Raw genomic sequence first — 13,112 nt, 5'->3', positions numbered from 1 at the left:
AAAAGATCCATGACATTTGAAATATTGTTCTCATGACATGTAGCACCCAACAACCATGTTTAAGGGTGATTCTGTGAGAAGAGTTATCAGAGTTCATCGGGAGATATCAGGGGGACATTTCCTCAAGTTACGTTGTTCTCCAGCTCCATTTAAGCTTTCCATCACTGATGTGGGAGGTTGTCATGGAATGGATGTAGGGGCTCTCCAAGGTCAGGGTGATCGTCGTGACGGAGACGTCAATTTTATGGAAGAATTGCAGATGCAACTCTCAGAAGAATACATTGTGAACAGTCCTGGGGTTTGCAGCCAGGCCGAGATCTCAGTTCCACATAGATTGCTCACAGGTAAAAGGAAAGCGATTGTGAAACAGTATCTTAATTTTATTCTACTTGATCAAATCCTATTTTTATAGAAGTTGAACAAACTTAGCTGAAAGCCACTAACACCTGGCACTTGCACTGACAAACACATTTCACTGAGAGGGCTTTCTCCTCCAGAGCGACAGTTTTGGCAACATTTTAGAAGCAATACGTAATGGTAATGGTAATTTCCCCATAAACACACTGGGAAAAGTAATATTTAAAATGTATGAAACGCATGTCATATACTGTACTCTGAAGGTAGATTCTGCATTTTATCGTCACTAGCCACGATGTATTACATCCTTATAGAGTATCTGATGCTAAAATAAACATTACACAGAGTAAGGCTAGAGCCCTGGAGAAGCTGTCTGGGGTCCTCTGTCACCTCTCTTTGTGACAGAGTGGGTCTTTGATTTTGAAGCCTGCAAACTTGCTCACCATCCTGTCCTACTTTAGCAAAAGTTCTTGATGGCCACGCGGGGATAAAGAGGTTTCCCCTAAAGGAGACCCATCTGTTTAAGAAGCTCTCGTTGCTACTGAGGTGCTCTGAACAATACTTTGACCTTGGCCACCCATGATGGAGCCCATCAACAAACAGGAAGATTATTGCTCTGCAGCTTTATGAAAAGAGTTGGAGTCATTACAATATCTTAAAGAGCTATAAACTAAAATATGTAGAACCATAGAAAGAGTTCAGAGTATAAAACTTTCTCATTACAAACTATAAAAACAACTAGATGAAAACACAACAGGAATAATATAAAAAGAACCAAGTGATTCATGTAGGTAGCAATTGGCTGCCTACATAAATCTCATTTTATTTACTTTGTGTTTCATCAAATGCAAAGACCTCCGTAGTGCCCACTACTAACCCAGACAACAATTTAAAAAATTTTAAAGGATTGTTTTGAGAATCTAATTGCAAGTTTTTATTGAGAAGAGTATAAACTAACAACATCTCTTACTTCCCTAGTACTATGCATTTTTCCATTCTGCTTTTAGAGCTATAAGATATTAACACCTTGAAACCAAATATATAACATACTGAAAAATACTGTTTATAAGTGAAGTACAGGTTAAGCATAATTGTTGGAGAAATCAACATACACTGAGGCAGAGTTGTAAATGAGAAATAGTATTTCAGTCAGATTATCGCGAATGCATCAGAATGAGTAAACGAACAGTTATCTGTGAGGTACAGAGGTAGAAAGTAGGAAGCATAATATTCTAGTCTATATACATAATAATAAGAACTTATTTACATGCTTAGGTTAATAAACTCAGCCTTTTGGAAAGACTCTAAAACATGAGGTACTAGTTTAATGATAAACAAGTGTTAAATTACATAGCAATTCTATACAATGTGTTAATATCTATATTTAAATAAAAAGTTCAGAACCAAGCCTGGAGATGTGAAATGTGGCGTGTTTGATTTTAAGATAATCAAGTCGTCACATTAAACCCTACCCTTTTGCAGTCCTGGAGTGAGAAGGCAGGCTCCCAGGAGTGAGTGACACAGATTGAGTACTTCCTCTGCTTTCTCACTCACTCATTCACTTGCTCTTTCAGGCTATAAACTCTTCTTTGCCTTCCCACAGCCAATCACTGTCATGGTCAAGGTGATGTCAGAATGTGGATTCTCACCAGAAAACCCCCGAACTTCCACACTTTTTCAAGACACAAGCTCAGCTGAATAAACATGAACTGTGGTTCTAGTGCCAAGAGGTTTGCATTGTGGAATTTAATTGAAGGTTTAGATGAAGATGAATAGTTTGAGTTCTGAATATATATAATAATATACTGGAGTTGAATGAAAATAAATAGCAAAAGATTTAACCATTTAAAAATTTCATAATTATACAAATTTTCATTATGTTGAAAGGAAGGAAAACTTACTGTAATCAGATACAATCCTACATTATTAAGTTAGTAAAAAAAATACAGAAAGATACTAAATAATAAAGGAAAGGACCTGATAAACAATTAATACTTTAATATCAATTATTTTATTTTTCTTCCTGAAATATGCTTCAGAGACTCATAAATTAAAACTGGTATAACTAAATGTCAAAATGTGTTAAGATATATTTCCTGAAACATATTGCTGAGTATAAAGGTTTTACACTAAGTTTTTGAGGATTGTGCTGCTGATAGTAGCACAGTGTACCATACGGTGAGGGTAAGTATGCCTTGGGTTGCATGGCTAGTAGATGGGGAATCTAGGGCTCAAAGTCAAGTCTGTCTAATTCTAGAGTCTACTTTTTATTCTTGCTGGCACATTCAGAAACCTTCAGTGACTCAGTAGATTGGAATATAGTGAATGGAAGTAGGGATGAATGAGGACGGTCAGATAGGCCAAGACCAGATGAGGGAGTGGACTTCGGCCGCACTCGGGAGTATGGACTCCATCATGGAAAAGAGAGAACCCCAAAGGGTTAAAGCAGAAAAACAATATGTTTAGGTTTGCAAGTTGGAAAAATCTTTTGTTGATAAGGCAGAGCTGCGTTGAGGAAGGCAGGATTGTTGTGGAGGAGAGGAGTTTCAAGAAGCTATTTTAGTGGTCCAGGAAGACAAGGATAAAGATCTAAACTAAAGCAGTAGCAGTGGGGATGGATAGGATGGAACAAAGGAAAGCAATGTTAAATAGCTAAAATTAACAGGACTTAGTAGCAGTAAGAAAAGTGGAGAAGCCTAGGATGATTTCTGGATTTAGGACTTGGGTAATTCTGAGAATGGTGCGGCCATATCCCATGCAATACCTAGCAGAGCAACTGGTATACTATAATCACTCAGTAAGTGATTAAGAGTTACTAGTATAAGGTATACTATTAAAGTTAATAGTATTAACTTTACTATTAAAGTTAATAGTATAAGATATAATAAAAGGAATAGAGAACTGAGAATCAAAAGATTGAAAGTTTGTTCTATGAATATGTGAATCACTCAACCCCAAGGAGTCTTCAGTTTAAGGCATCTTTTAAAAATAAGGGGACTTTCACACCAAAAAAGAACCAGCCATTGCATTCCTCCATCAGCTGTGAAGTATTCTTCCCAAGCAGTAGAGCTTGACTCTGATGAAGCCTCTGTATCTCCCAGGTTAGAGAAAATACAGGGAACAGAAGACTATGTAAAATGAGACCATTGGGTTGCATTCAGCCAAATCCAGAAGGTGGGAAACTTCATCAGACATATTTCCTGGCTTCTATCTTATTAGCAGAAAAAATACAAAAGGAGGAAAGGGAAACTGTCGATTTAAGAGACTTCAGAGACATATCTAGAGAAATTATGAAACAACTGGAGAAATGTTGAGTCCTGACCAGATATTTTCTGATATTAAGAAATTGTAGTTAATTTTTTAGGTATGATGATATTATTATTATTTTCAAAAGAATGCTCATCTTTTAGAGATTCAACCTAAAATACTGATGGATGAAACAGATATCTTGGGGTGGGGATAAAGATGAAACAGGTTGGGTATAAATTGATAATCATCGGGACTTCCCTGGTGGCGCAGTTGATAAGACTCCACGCTGCCAATGCAGGGAGCCTGGGTTTGATCCCTGCTCAGGGAACTAGATCCCATGTGCATGCCGCAACTAAGAGTTCGCATGTCACAACTAAGGAGCCCACCCGGCACAACCAAATAAATAAATATTTTTTAGAAAAAGGACTTCCCTGGTGGCACAGTGGTTAAGAATCCACCTACCAATGCAGGGGACACAGGTTCGATTCCTGGTCCGGGATCCCACATGCCACGGAGCAACCAAGCCCGTGCACCACAACTACTGAAGCCCGCACGCTGTAGGGCCCGCATGCCGCAACTAGTGAGCCTGTGTGCTATAACTACTGAAGCCCGTGTGCCTAGAGCCCACGTTCTGCAACAAAGAGCAGCCCCCACTCGTCGCAACTAGAGAAAGCCCACGCGCAGCAACGAAGACCCAACGCAGCCAAAAAATAAATAAAATTTGATAATCATCAAATTGATGATTAGTCAATGCAGATTCATGACACTATGCTCTTCACCTTTGTATATGCTTGAAATGACCTATACAGTTTTTTTAATGATTGAACTAAGTGATCTCTAAGACTTTTTCTATCTCTAATATTCTGTACTCTCTTATCTTCAATGAGTCATTTAAGCCTGATATATCATTTCCAACAGCCCTATAGCTACTTTAAATTGACTAGATTTATTTATGCAAGTTTATTGGAACATTCTTTCTAAGAAGTAGTGCTAGAGAAAAAAAAAAAACAACCACCAAAGATTCTTACTGCTTTTTTTGCTTGTTTGTTTGTTTATAACTAGGGCTGTCCCAACAACACCTTTTGTTAAGGTCTCATCATCACAATGGTCTTCTTTATTTAAACAGGCTGTTATGAACTGATTCTCTTAGATGGCATATGAACACACATTTGCGTCATTGATGCCACAACCAAGTTTCACTGTGTGATGGGTCATTTCCGGAAAAACCCTACACTCGTTGTAATGTACTCTTCTTTCTGCCACATTTACTCAGTTATCAAATCTTATTAACGCCACCTCCACAGTTTCTTTGAAATCCATCCTCCTCCCTCTTTTCTTGTTGCCTATGCCTTTGTTCAAGTCCTCATTACCTCTTGCCAGGTTAGAATATCAGTAGTAATATTCTAATTGTGAGCATGTTGCGTATTTCCCCTTACCAAAACTTCTGTGACCCCAGGATTTAGAATCAAAGATTGAACTGAAGTCCTGGTGCTGTCTCTTGCTAGCTTTTGACCTTGGGTTAGACTTGCTCAGCCCAAAAAGTCTGCCCCCAACTTTCCTTTCCAATATTGTTTATTACTTCTTGCCTGCTAGAATATATTTCAAGATGCTCTATATAGACTTATTAATAACTAAGTCTAAGGAGTAAATAAATACCTTTAAGACATATTTCCATGTGAAGTCTCTTTGCAGCTCTTAATTGAAATCTTAATAACCTAGAATTTTCTGGAATAAATGCCAAAATTTCCTCTTTTCTATCAGAAAAATGCTAAAATTCCTGGCTATGCCAATATTCTAGTTCTTACAAAACCCTAAAGCATTCCATATGTTTCTCATCCACTCTTCCTCTATGAAACCAAAAGGTAGTATGTAGTTTGGACAACAGCCTTCACACCTATAGTGTTCTTCTCCTGAGCTATCTCACCGTCAGCCTGGTTGCTCTTTGATACTTCATCTTTGGACCCTTTTCTGCCCAATCTCAGGTGTCATACCCTTTTAACCTTTTGATATTCGGTATGCATTTTGCCCTCCATCCAAGCCTACCTATTCAACCTTTGCCTAGTTTTTCCATCAGTAAGTCTCTGGATCTAGGACTTTATATAATCTGTCAATTGCTGTCACTCATTTAGTAAGCTTGGGTGGTGGGGTTCAAAAGAGACAGGTTTTTGCCCCTTAGAGCTTGTAATCTAGTTAAGCTCTTAATCTAGTTAAGCTCTCCCTCCCCTCTTCCCTCCCAGACCTGTTTATGTGAAAGTCAAGTAATGCTTTTCCTAACCCCACTCAATTTCCCAGAAAAACTTTCATGTATTCCATAGCCAGAAAAAACAAATACCAAACATGTACCTAATAGAAATTCCTATTTAAGAACCATCACGTTCTCTTACTATAATATGGTGCCCTGGTGTGGTAACGGTGGTGGTGATGTGTGTGTCTGTGTCATCTGTTTTTTATTGTGAGATTCTAGAGGGCAAGGACTCTATCTATTTAAATTGCTAGATACAGAGTCAGGAAAACCACATCTATGGTTATTTACATGAAACTGATGTTCTCATAGATTTTGACATCAGGTGAACATTAACGAGATATATCAATGAATTCCTTGCACTTTGATAAAGAGAAGGTGAAGATTAGCACACAATGTTATTAGCAGGTAGTAGACTGAGGGCAGAGTACTTATAGACTGTTCTCTGTGACGTGGTTCCTGTCTCCAAGGGGAAGATTCTGAATTTGTTTGTCTCCTTCCAGATCTTCTTTATTCAAGATTTGGGAGAAGTGAATGAAGGTTAAATCTGGTTGTATCTCTCTACAACCTTCCCAGGCACTTCTCTTTCTACTTTACCATCTGCTTCTATCTATTGGCTCTCTTTCATTGGAATTTTAATTTTCAAGTCTCTTTTATAAAACAAAGACCAAAAAAACCCTCCTTCATCCATACATATTCCCACCCAGCTACTCATATATTTCTCTCTTCCTCTTCACAGTCAAATTTCTTGAGAGTTGTCAACATTTAATAACCCACCTTCTTCACCTTCTACTTGTTTCTCAGCCCACTACAATATGGCCTCTGCCCCCATAACTCTGTAGAAACTTATCTCATAAAGGTTACCAATGACTTCATTCTGGTTAAGCGATGATTTCTTGCCGGTGAATTGCAATGAACACTTTTCAGTCACTTTCCTAGGTGGTGTCAGTAGCAGTTGATGCCACTGACTGTTTCCTCCTCTTTTAAAACTTCTACTTCCCTCCCGCATGCATGGTACTGCATTCTCTTGTTTCCTCTTCCCTCCCTGCCTGCTATTTCTCAGCTGCTCTTACGTGCTCCTCTTTCTTTAGCTGTCTTTTGAATGTTGATATTTTCAGGGTTCTGTCCTTGTCCAGCTCCTCTTCACATTCTCCAGAGTCTCTCTGGATGAGCTCTTTCATTCCCATGGCTTCACCTACCCATCTGCTGTTTTTGTTTTTTAATTCGAATTTTCCTCCTGGCTTCAGGGTCATAACGTATTATCAAACTTATAATGGAACTCTCCCCCCTGGAAGTTACAAAATTACCTCAAATTCCCAACTACCCTTCCTTCTAATTGCTCAAGCTAAGAATGCAGGTCATCCTTATCACTTTTCTGTCCCCTACCCCTCCCACCCCAGTGTGGTCCTGTCAATTCCACAGCCCTCAAATCTTACTTCTATCCACCCTCACTACAACTATTATCTTACTTGAGACCACTGTTGTCTCACCTGGGTTACTACAAGAACCTCTTTATTTTCTTTTTCTCCAATCCATTTTTCACACCTTGGCCAAAATAAATTTTCTAAAACATACTTTCAATAATATATTTTCAACCTTTGCTAAAAATTCCCCATGGCTCTAGTATCTTCAGGATAAAATTTAAACTTCTCAGAGTTGCATAGAAGGCCATTCATGATCTGACTCTTACATATGACTCCAGCCCCATCCCTTTACTTTCTTGTCTCACACTAAGCTCAAGTCATACTAAAGTATTTCATTTCTTTCCCTTTACACCATGTCTTTTTCGCTGGGCCTTCGCACATGCTGTCTTTGTCTGTCTAACTCTGACCAGTCATCCAGGACTCGGTTCTGATGTCACATCCTTCAGGAAGCCTGTCCCTATTCCTATCCTCACTTTGGCTAGGTTGGTACCTCTTCTATGTTTCCAAAGCACTCCTGTGATAGTAATGACCCTTCTCTATTGGGATTGATTGCTTATCTCTTATGACCTCTGAATAGATTAGAAGTTTTTGAGGACAGGGACAGGGTCTTATTTACCATTATATCTCCAACCACTCATCACAGTGCCTGACGTAGGACATTTATTCAATAAATATTCTTGAAATAATTGCTGACTGATTAAGAATGAATACTGAAAGACCATTATCGCAGTGTTTCTCAACTTTTTTTTCCCATTATTGTCCAATAAGGAGAAAAAAATAATTTCATTTATTGTCTCCCTAAGGAGAGAAATTAAATACTAAGGAATAATAGAGTTGAGCTTTGAAGGGCCACGAACTATTGTAATATCTAAGAGAATGGGAAAGGGAATCTGTATGATTTCCAGAGGGCTGTCATGTCTATATCTCTAGCGACCATAGTTAAGGGAAAAACAAACACTCTTTTCTACATATGGACAGACTGAGGGATCATTTTGATCTCGCTTTTTATTAAAAAAAAATGTTTAACCCTCTTTGTGTTTTGAGCTGGAAACAAATTTCTACTTACCAAAGAGAAGCTTTCATGCTATTACTTGATTATTCAATTACTTTGTGAAAAACCTCAGTGTTTCCTGAATGTTTACTTTGTGATGTCAAAATGCCTAATATTTTTTATCAGCTCAGCACATTCTTTAGTGAAGAACTGAGAAATGAGTTCTCAGAAATCATCATTTCAAGGATTGCGCAATTGACAAATATAGTCTTTTAGTTACTAGCTGGGGTTATATTTTTGGTGATCCTTAGGTTTTCCATTGCCTTGGACCTTCTGCAATGACCTGCAATAATAACAGTTTGTGATTCCACAAAAACCAAATCACTGCCAGTCTTTACTTGTGGTCTTGTTGTAATTTTGTACGATATGGCTCATTCCATTGCGTCATCCGTAAAGGTTACAACACTCATTGGACGTCTGAGGCCACCTGGTCACTTAGTGGACATTTATTTGGATTTGCTTTGGTATTTTCTGCTTGACTGTGTCGAATGTGGATTCCTTGGGATACCTCTGGCCCAGTGCATTCCAAGAAAGCTTCTTCCTCTTCTCCCTTTTGGAAGAATAATCTCTCTATGTATGTCTCATTTTCGTCCAGCTGATTTTTTTCCCCTACCTGGGCTTTCATCTAGAACCTCTGTCCTAAACTTTTCAGTTTTTAGGGGTGTTTTTTCTTTTTCTTTTGATATTTTCTAGTTAATTCACTGGTTTTCTCTATTCCTAAATAACTTTCTGTTTTGCTGTCATGGTACCGCACCTATAGAAAGAACTTATTAGATATTGGGTGACTGACTGAATGACTGATTCTCTTGTACTTGTTACTAAGGATGAAGTCTGCCTACCATATCAGAATTTGAGCTCAGGACTTAAGTTCCTTCCTCCTCTTAATCCTAAGCACTACCCTAAAGAGTAAAATATCAGTTATTTAGATTCAAAGTTTTAATGCATAAGAAATGCATTTCTTAGAGAGATTTTAAACGCAAGATGGTTATCTCTATCTTTGTATTCTCCAGGAGCAGCCACACTCAGAGGCAAAGGATAAGATCACATGTCTTGCCTCAATTTTTAAAATCTAAAAAAATTTAAACAATTTATAATAAAATCAGGTGGAATAAAGTGATGACAAGTTAAATAATAAGAGGCCAGGTCAGAAATAAAATAAATCAGATTAAGCAAGAAATTTAACATCTGGGAAACATGAGCTTTTGTCACCGTCATCGCTCTCGCCATCAAAAATGTTGAAATGCCTATTTTCACCTGAAACCTGGCAAAGTCTCTCTTTTGAAAGAATGACATTTATATGCAAAAAGATATGGGGGTTTTGGCATTTTTTAGATAGAAATATCTAAAAACCTAGACATAGTTATTCCTTGATAGAAATATAAAATTAAATCACAGTCAAAATAGGCCATGTTCAGTATTCCCAATAGTGAAAGGAAAGTAGTGATTACAATTATGGGGACGGTGGACTGGAGACCCCATTAAAATTCAAGTTTTGTGATCTAATTCTACAAAGTTAGAAAATCTTTTAAAACAGATGGAACTTCTTATTTTTCTTTAAATCTGATGAGCTGGCATCAAGAGATGATGTCCTCCCTTGGTCTTGTGGCTTTACGTCTAGGGTGGGGGTCAACGGATTTGCCTACAATTTCAGGCTGATTCCAAACCAGAGCCAAGTCCTCCTTGTAATTATGTTTTCCTGTAATAGCTCAAGAGCTCCTGCTCCACATTCAAGTTCCTACTTTATTAAGGTAGATGGGCTGAGTCTTTGCTTTTGTTGGGTTACTGTGTCAAACAGCGAGAAGCCGCCACCCGTAAGAGACCAGAACTGGTATGTGTGGTAGAAGAAGTGTTGGTCACCACGAGAGACAGAAGTTCTCTATGCATTTGGATATTTTACATTTGGTGGTAGATTCCATTCAGGACTCAAGGGAGATCTCACAAAAGAACAGGTTATTTGAGAAAAACCAAATCTAAAGGACTGCAAAGAAGGAAGCAGTCTGTATCAAATGAGGCATTGGATTGCAAAGGGACCACTGCCCAGCTCCAGGGCCCATGGAGAAGTCACAAGCATAACACCAGAGGTGGCTGGGGTAGGAGCGGGTGCGGGGTGGGGAGTGTGAGCAAGGAGAGTTGCAGAAGAAGGTGGATCTAATAGAAAAACTAAACACTTCACTGTGTCTAATCATAAGAAAGGCCCAGAAATTCAGACCTTCACCAAGCTCCTCCATGACACTGGTGCGAGAATTTTTTTTTTTGCTTCCTTTTGTTTCCTAAAATAAAATTCATATTTCAAGGGAGAGTTTGGCTAATGTAATCTAGCCATTTGTCCCAAAATTTGAAGAATGGTTATAATTTTCCAAAACACACTCTTGCTAAGCAATAAATTCCATATACACCAAAAGGCTGTAGATTACTCATCTACCTAATGGTCACAGAGGCACCTGTTGAAGCAGGAGATTGGTATCCTCTTAATTTCAGTTTTTTAATAAGGCCCAAAGTGATATTTCTATGAGTCAGTAGTAAGAAAAGCCAGTTTTTCTTTTTGTAAGTCTGTGATGTGGCACGCAATAGACTCACCAAAGTTTCTTATCCATCCATCCACCCATCATTTTCAACACTTACTCTGTACTAGGCATAGTGCCAGATGCGTGCTGGGCATACAAAGATATCCCAATGAAGTTAAAACAAGAAATCTGTCCATAATTTCTTTGTGAAGAGGTTCAGGTAAGCTCACTAGAGCCACTGTGATACACCAAGATGGCATCTACCAAGATGCCTGAAGAAACCATGAAACAATGACTTTTATAATATTTCTTCACTTGACATTTTTTTTTTCTTTCTCAAAGAACAGATAGCAAACTTATCAAAACTAAATAAAATAAAGACATTCTCAGGAAACTTTAAAGATTCCCAGGTGGGTGTTAACTGTGAATTTAGTTGAAGTGAGAGATATTTTTTTCATTGTTTTAGACCTGTGAAAAATACTTTCACCAACTCCAAAATACATGAATTAATTTCATTACCACAGGATTGGAAATCAGTTTGCCTGCCTCTTACTACTAGGTTTCCTTCTATTATCACACCATCATTTTCACATTCACATTATTCTTTAGAACCATAGCAAAGTTATAGGCTCTACAAAAGGAATTACATATTTAACATGCACAGTAAGGAAAAAACCTGTGATCCCACTTGAAGCTTTCAGACACCCTTATGTACATGGAGAACAACAGTCACTGCAGCATCCAACCTGCTAGACAACACTGTATGGACAACTGTGGTGCTATTTTCAATTTAACTCTGTAGACCATCTCACTCAGAAGGGTACGTTTTCTTTTTGTTTTCCCTCTGAATTGCACCATACTTTGGCCAATGGTTCTGTGGTTGTTTCCAAGTATGGTGGCGAATTGATGAAGTAAATTAAACATACTTGCTGGGATGCACTTAGCATTGTTTCAAAGCTGTTAGGGCTTAAGGTAGCATTAGAATTCAGATCAGGGGCTTCCCTCGTGCCGCGGTGGTTAAGAATCCACCTGCCTAAAAAAAAAAAAAGAATCCACCTGCCTAATGCAGGGGACACGGGTTCGAGCCCTGGTCTGGGAAGATCCCACATGCCACGGAACAACAAAGCCCATGTGCCACAACTACTGAGCCTGCGTGCTACAATTACTGAAGCCCGCGTGCCTAGAGCCCGTGCTCCGCAACAGGAGAAGCCACCGCAATGAGAAACCCGTGCACCGCAACGAAGAGTAGCCCCCGCTCACGGCAACTAGAGAAAGCCCGCGCACAGCAACGAAGACCCAATACAGCCAAAAATAAACAAATGAAAAGAATTCAGATCAAACCTGGGGCCTTTAACAAACTTGGTTTTTTAAAAAATTAAAGTGTAAATACATATAGTAAACTATGTGTATCTTAAGTTTACAGTTCATTAAGCTTTGATAACTGTTTACACCCAAATCAACACATAGAACAATTGCATTACTCTAAAAGTTCTCTCATTTTCTTTTCTGGTCTGTTCCCTCTGTTTGCCAGAGGCAAACACTCTTCTGCTTTTCATTCCATAGATTAGTTTTGCCATTTCTTGAAGTTTATAGAAAGAGAATTGTACAGCAAGTCTTCTTTTGTGTTTGAGTTCTTTCACTGAGCATAGTACTTTTTATATCCATTCATTTTGATCATGTATCAGTAGTTCATTGTTTTTATTGATGAGTAGTATTCCATTATATAAATATACCACAATTTGATTATTCATACTCCTGTTGATGGACATTTAGTTTTTTCTGTGATGAAAAAAACTACGGTGAACATTGGTGTACCCATCTTTTTATGGACATATGCCATGTTTAATTTTCAATTTAAGCTATAATGAAGTCAGAGCATTGTTACCTAAACTTTAATTAAGTGGCCACTTTGAGTAAAATCAGAGTATAAAGAAGATGGCCTAGGAGATGGATACATTTAGTAGGATCTATAACCAGGGTGGGAACCAGAACACACCAAGGGCTCCACACTGCACTGTTCTCATTTTAGCTCTGAGCACTTCAGCCCAACTGCGTTGTGAGCTGTCATGGGAATAAGTAGACATCAGTTAGAGTTATACGTGAAAAGACATACTTAGAGACAGACATATGTGGGTTAAGTTCTGGCTCAGAAACTTAACACAAATTAATTGACCACTCTGAGCCTTAGTCTTTCTCGTCTGTAAGACAAAATAATTCCCAATGTGATAGGTATAAATATTAAGTGGGATGTAAGAGTTAAGGTCATAGCACATTTAATTTGTATA

The 13,112-nt window shown here is 38.3% G+C and overlaps 1 long non-coding RNA gene across 2 annotated transcripts in view; it reads left to right on the top strand.

The window, feature by feature from the left end:
- LOC136794341 (uncharacterized) overlaps positions 1-13,112 on the top strand; it is a 251,596-nt gene that overhangs the window by 145,275 nt on the left and 93,209 nt on the right. The window lies entirely within an intron of this gene.

The sequence above is a fragment of the Kogia breviceps genome, chromosome 6 (assembly GCF_026419965.1).
Source record: "Kogia breviceps isolate mKogBre1 chromosome 6, mKogBre1 haplotype 1, whole genome shotgun sequence".
In the NCBI taxonomy this organism is placed as follows: Eukaryota; Metazoa; Chordata; class Mammalia; order Artiodactyla; family Physeteridae; genus Kogia; species Kogia breviceps.
The sequence above is the reverse complement of the archived record's forward strand: the minus strand, read 5'-3'. Positions and strand labels throughout refer to the sequence as shown.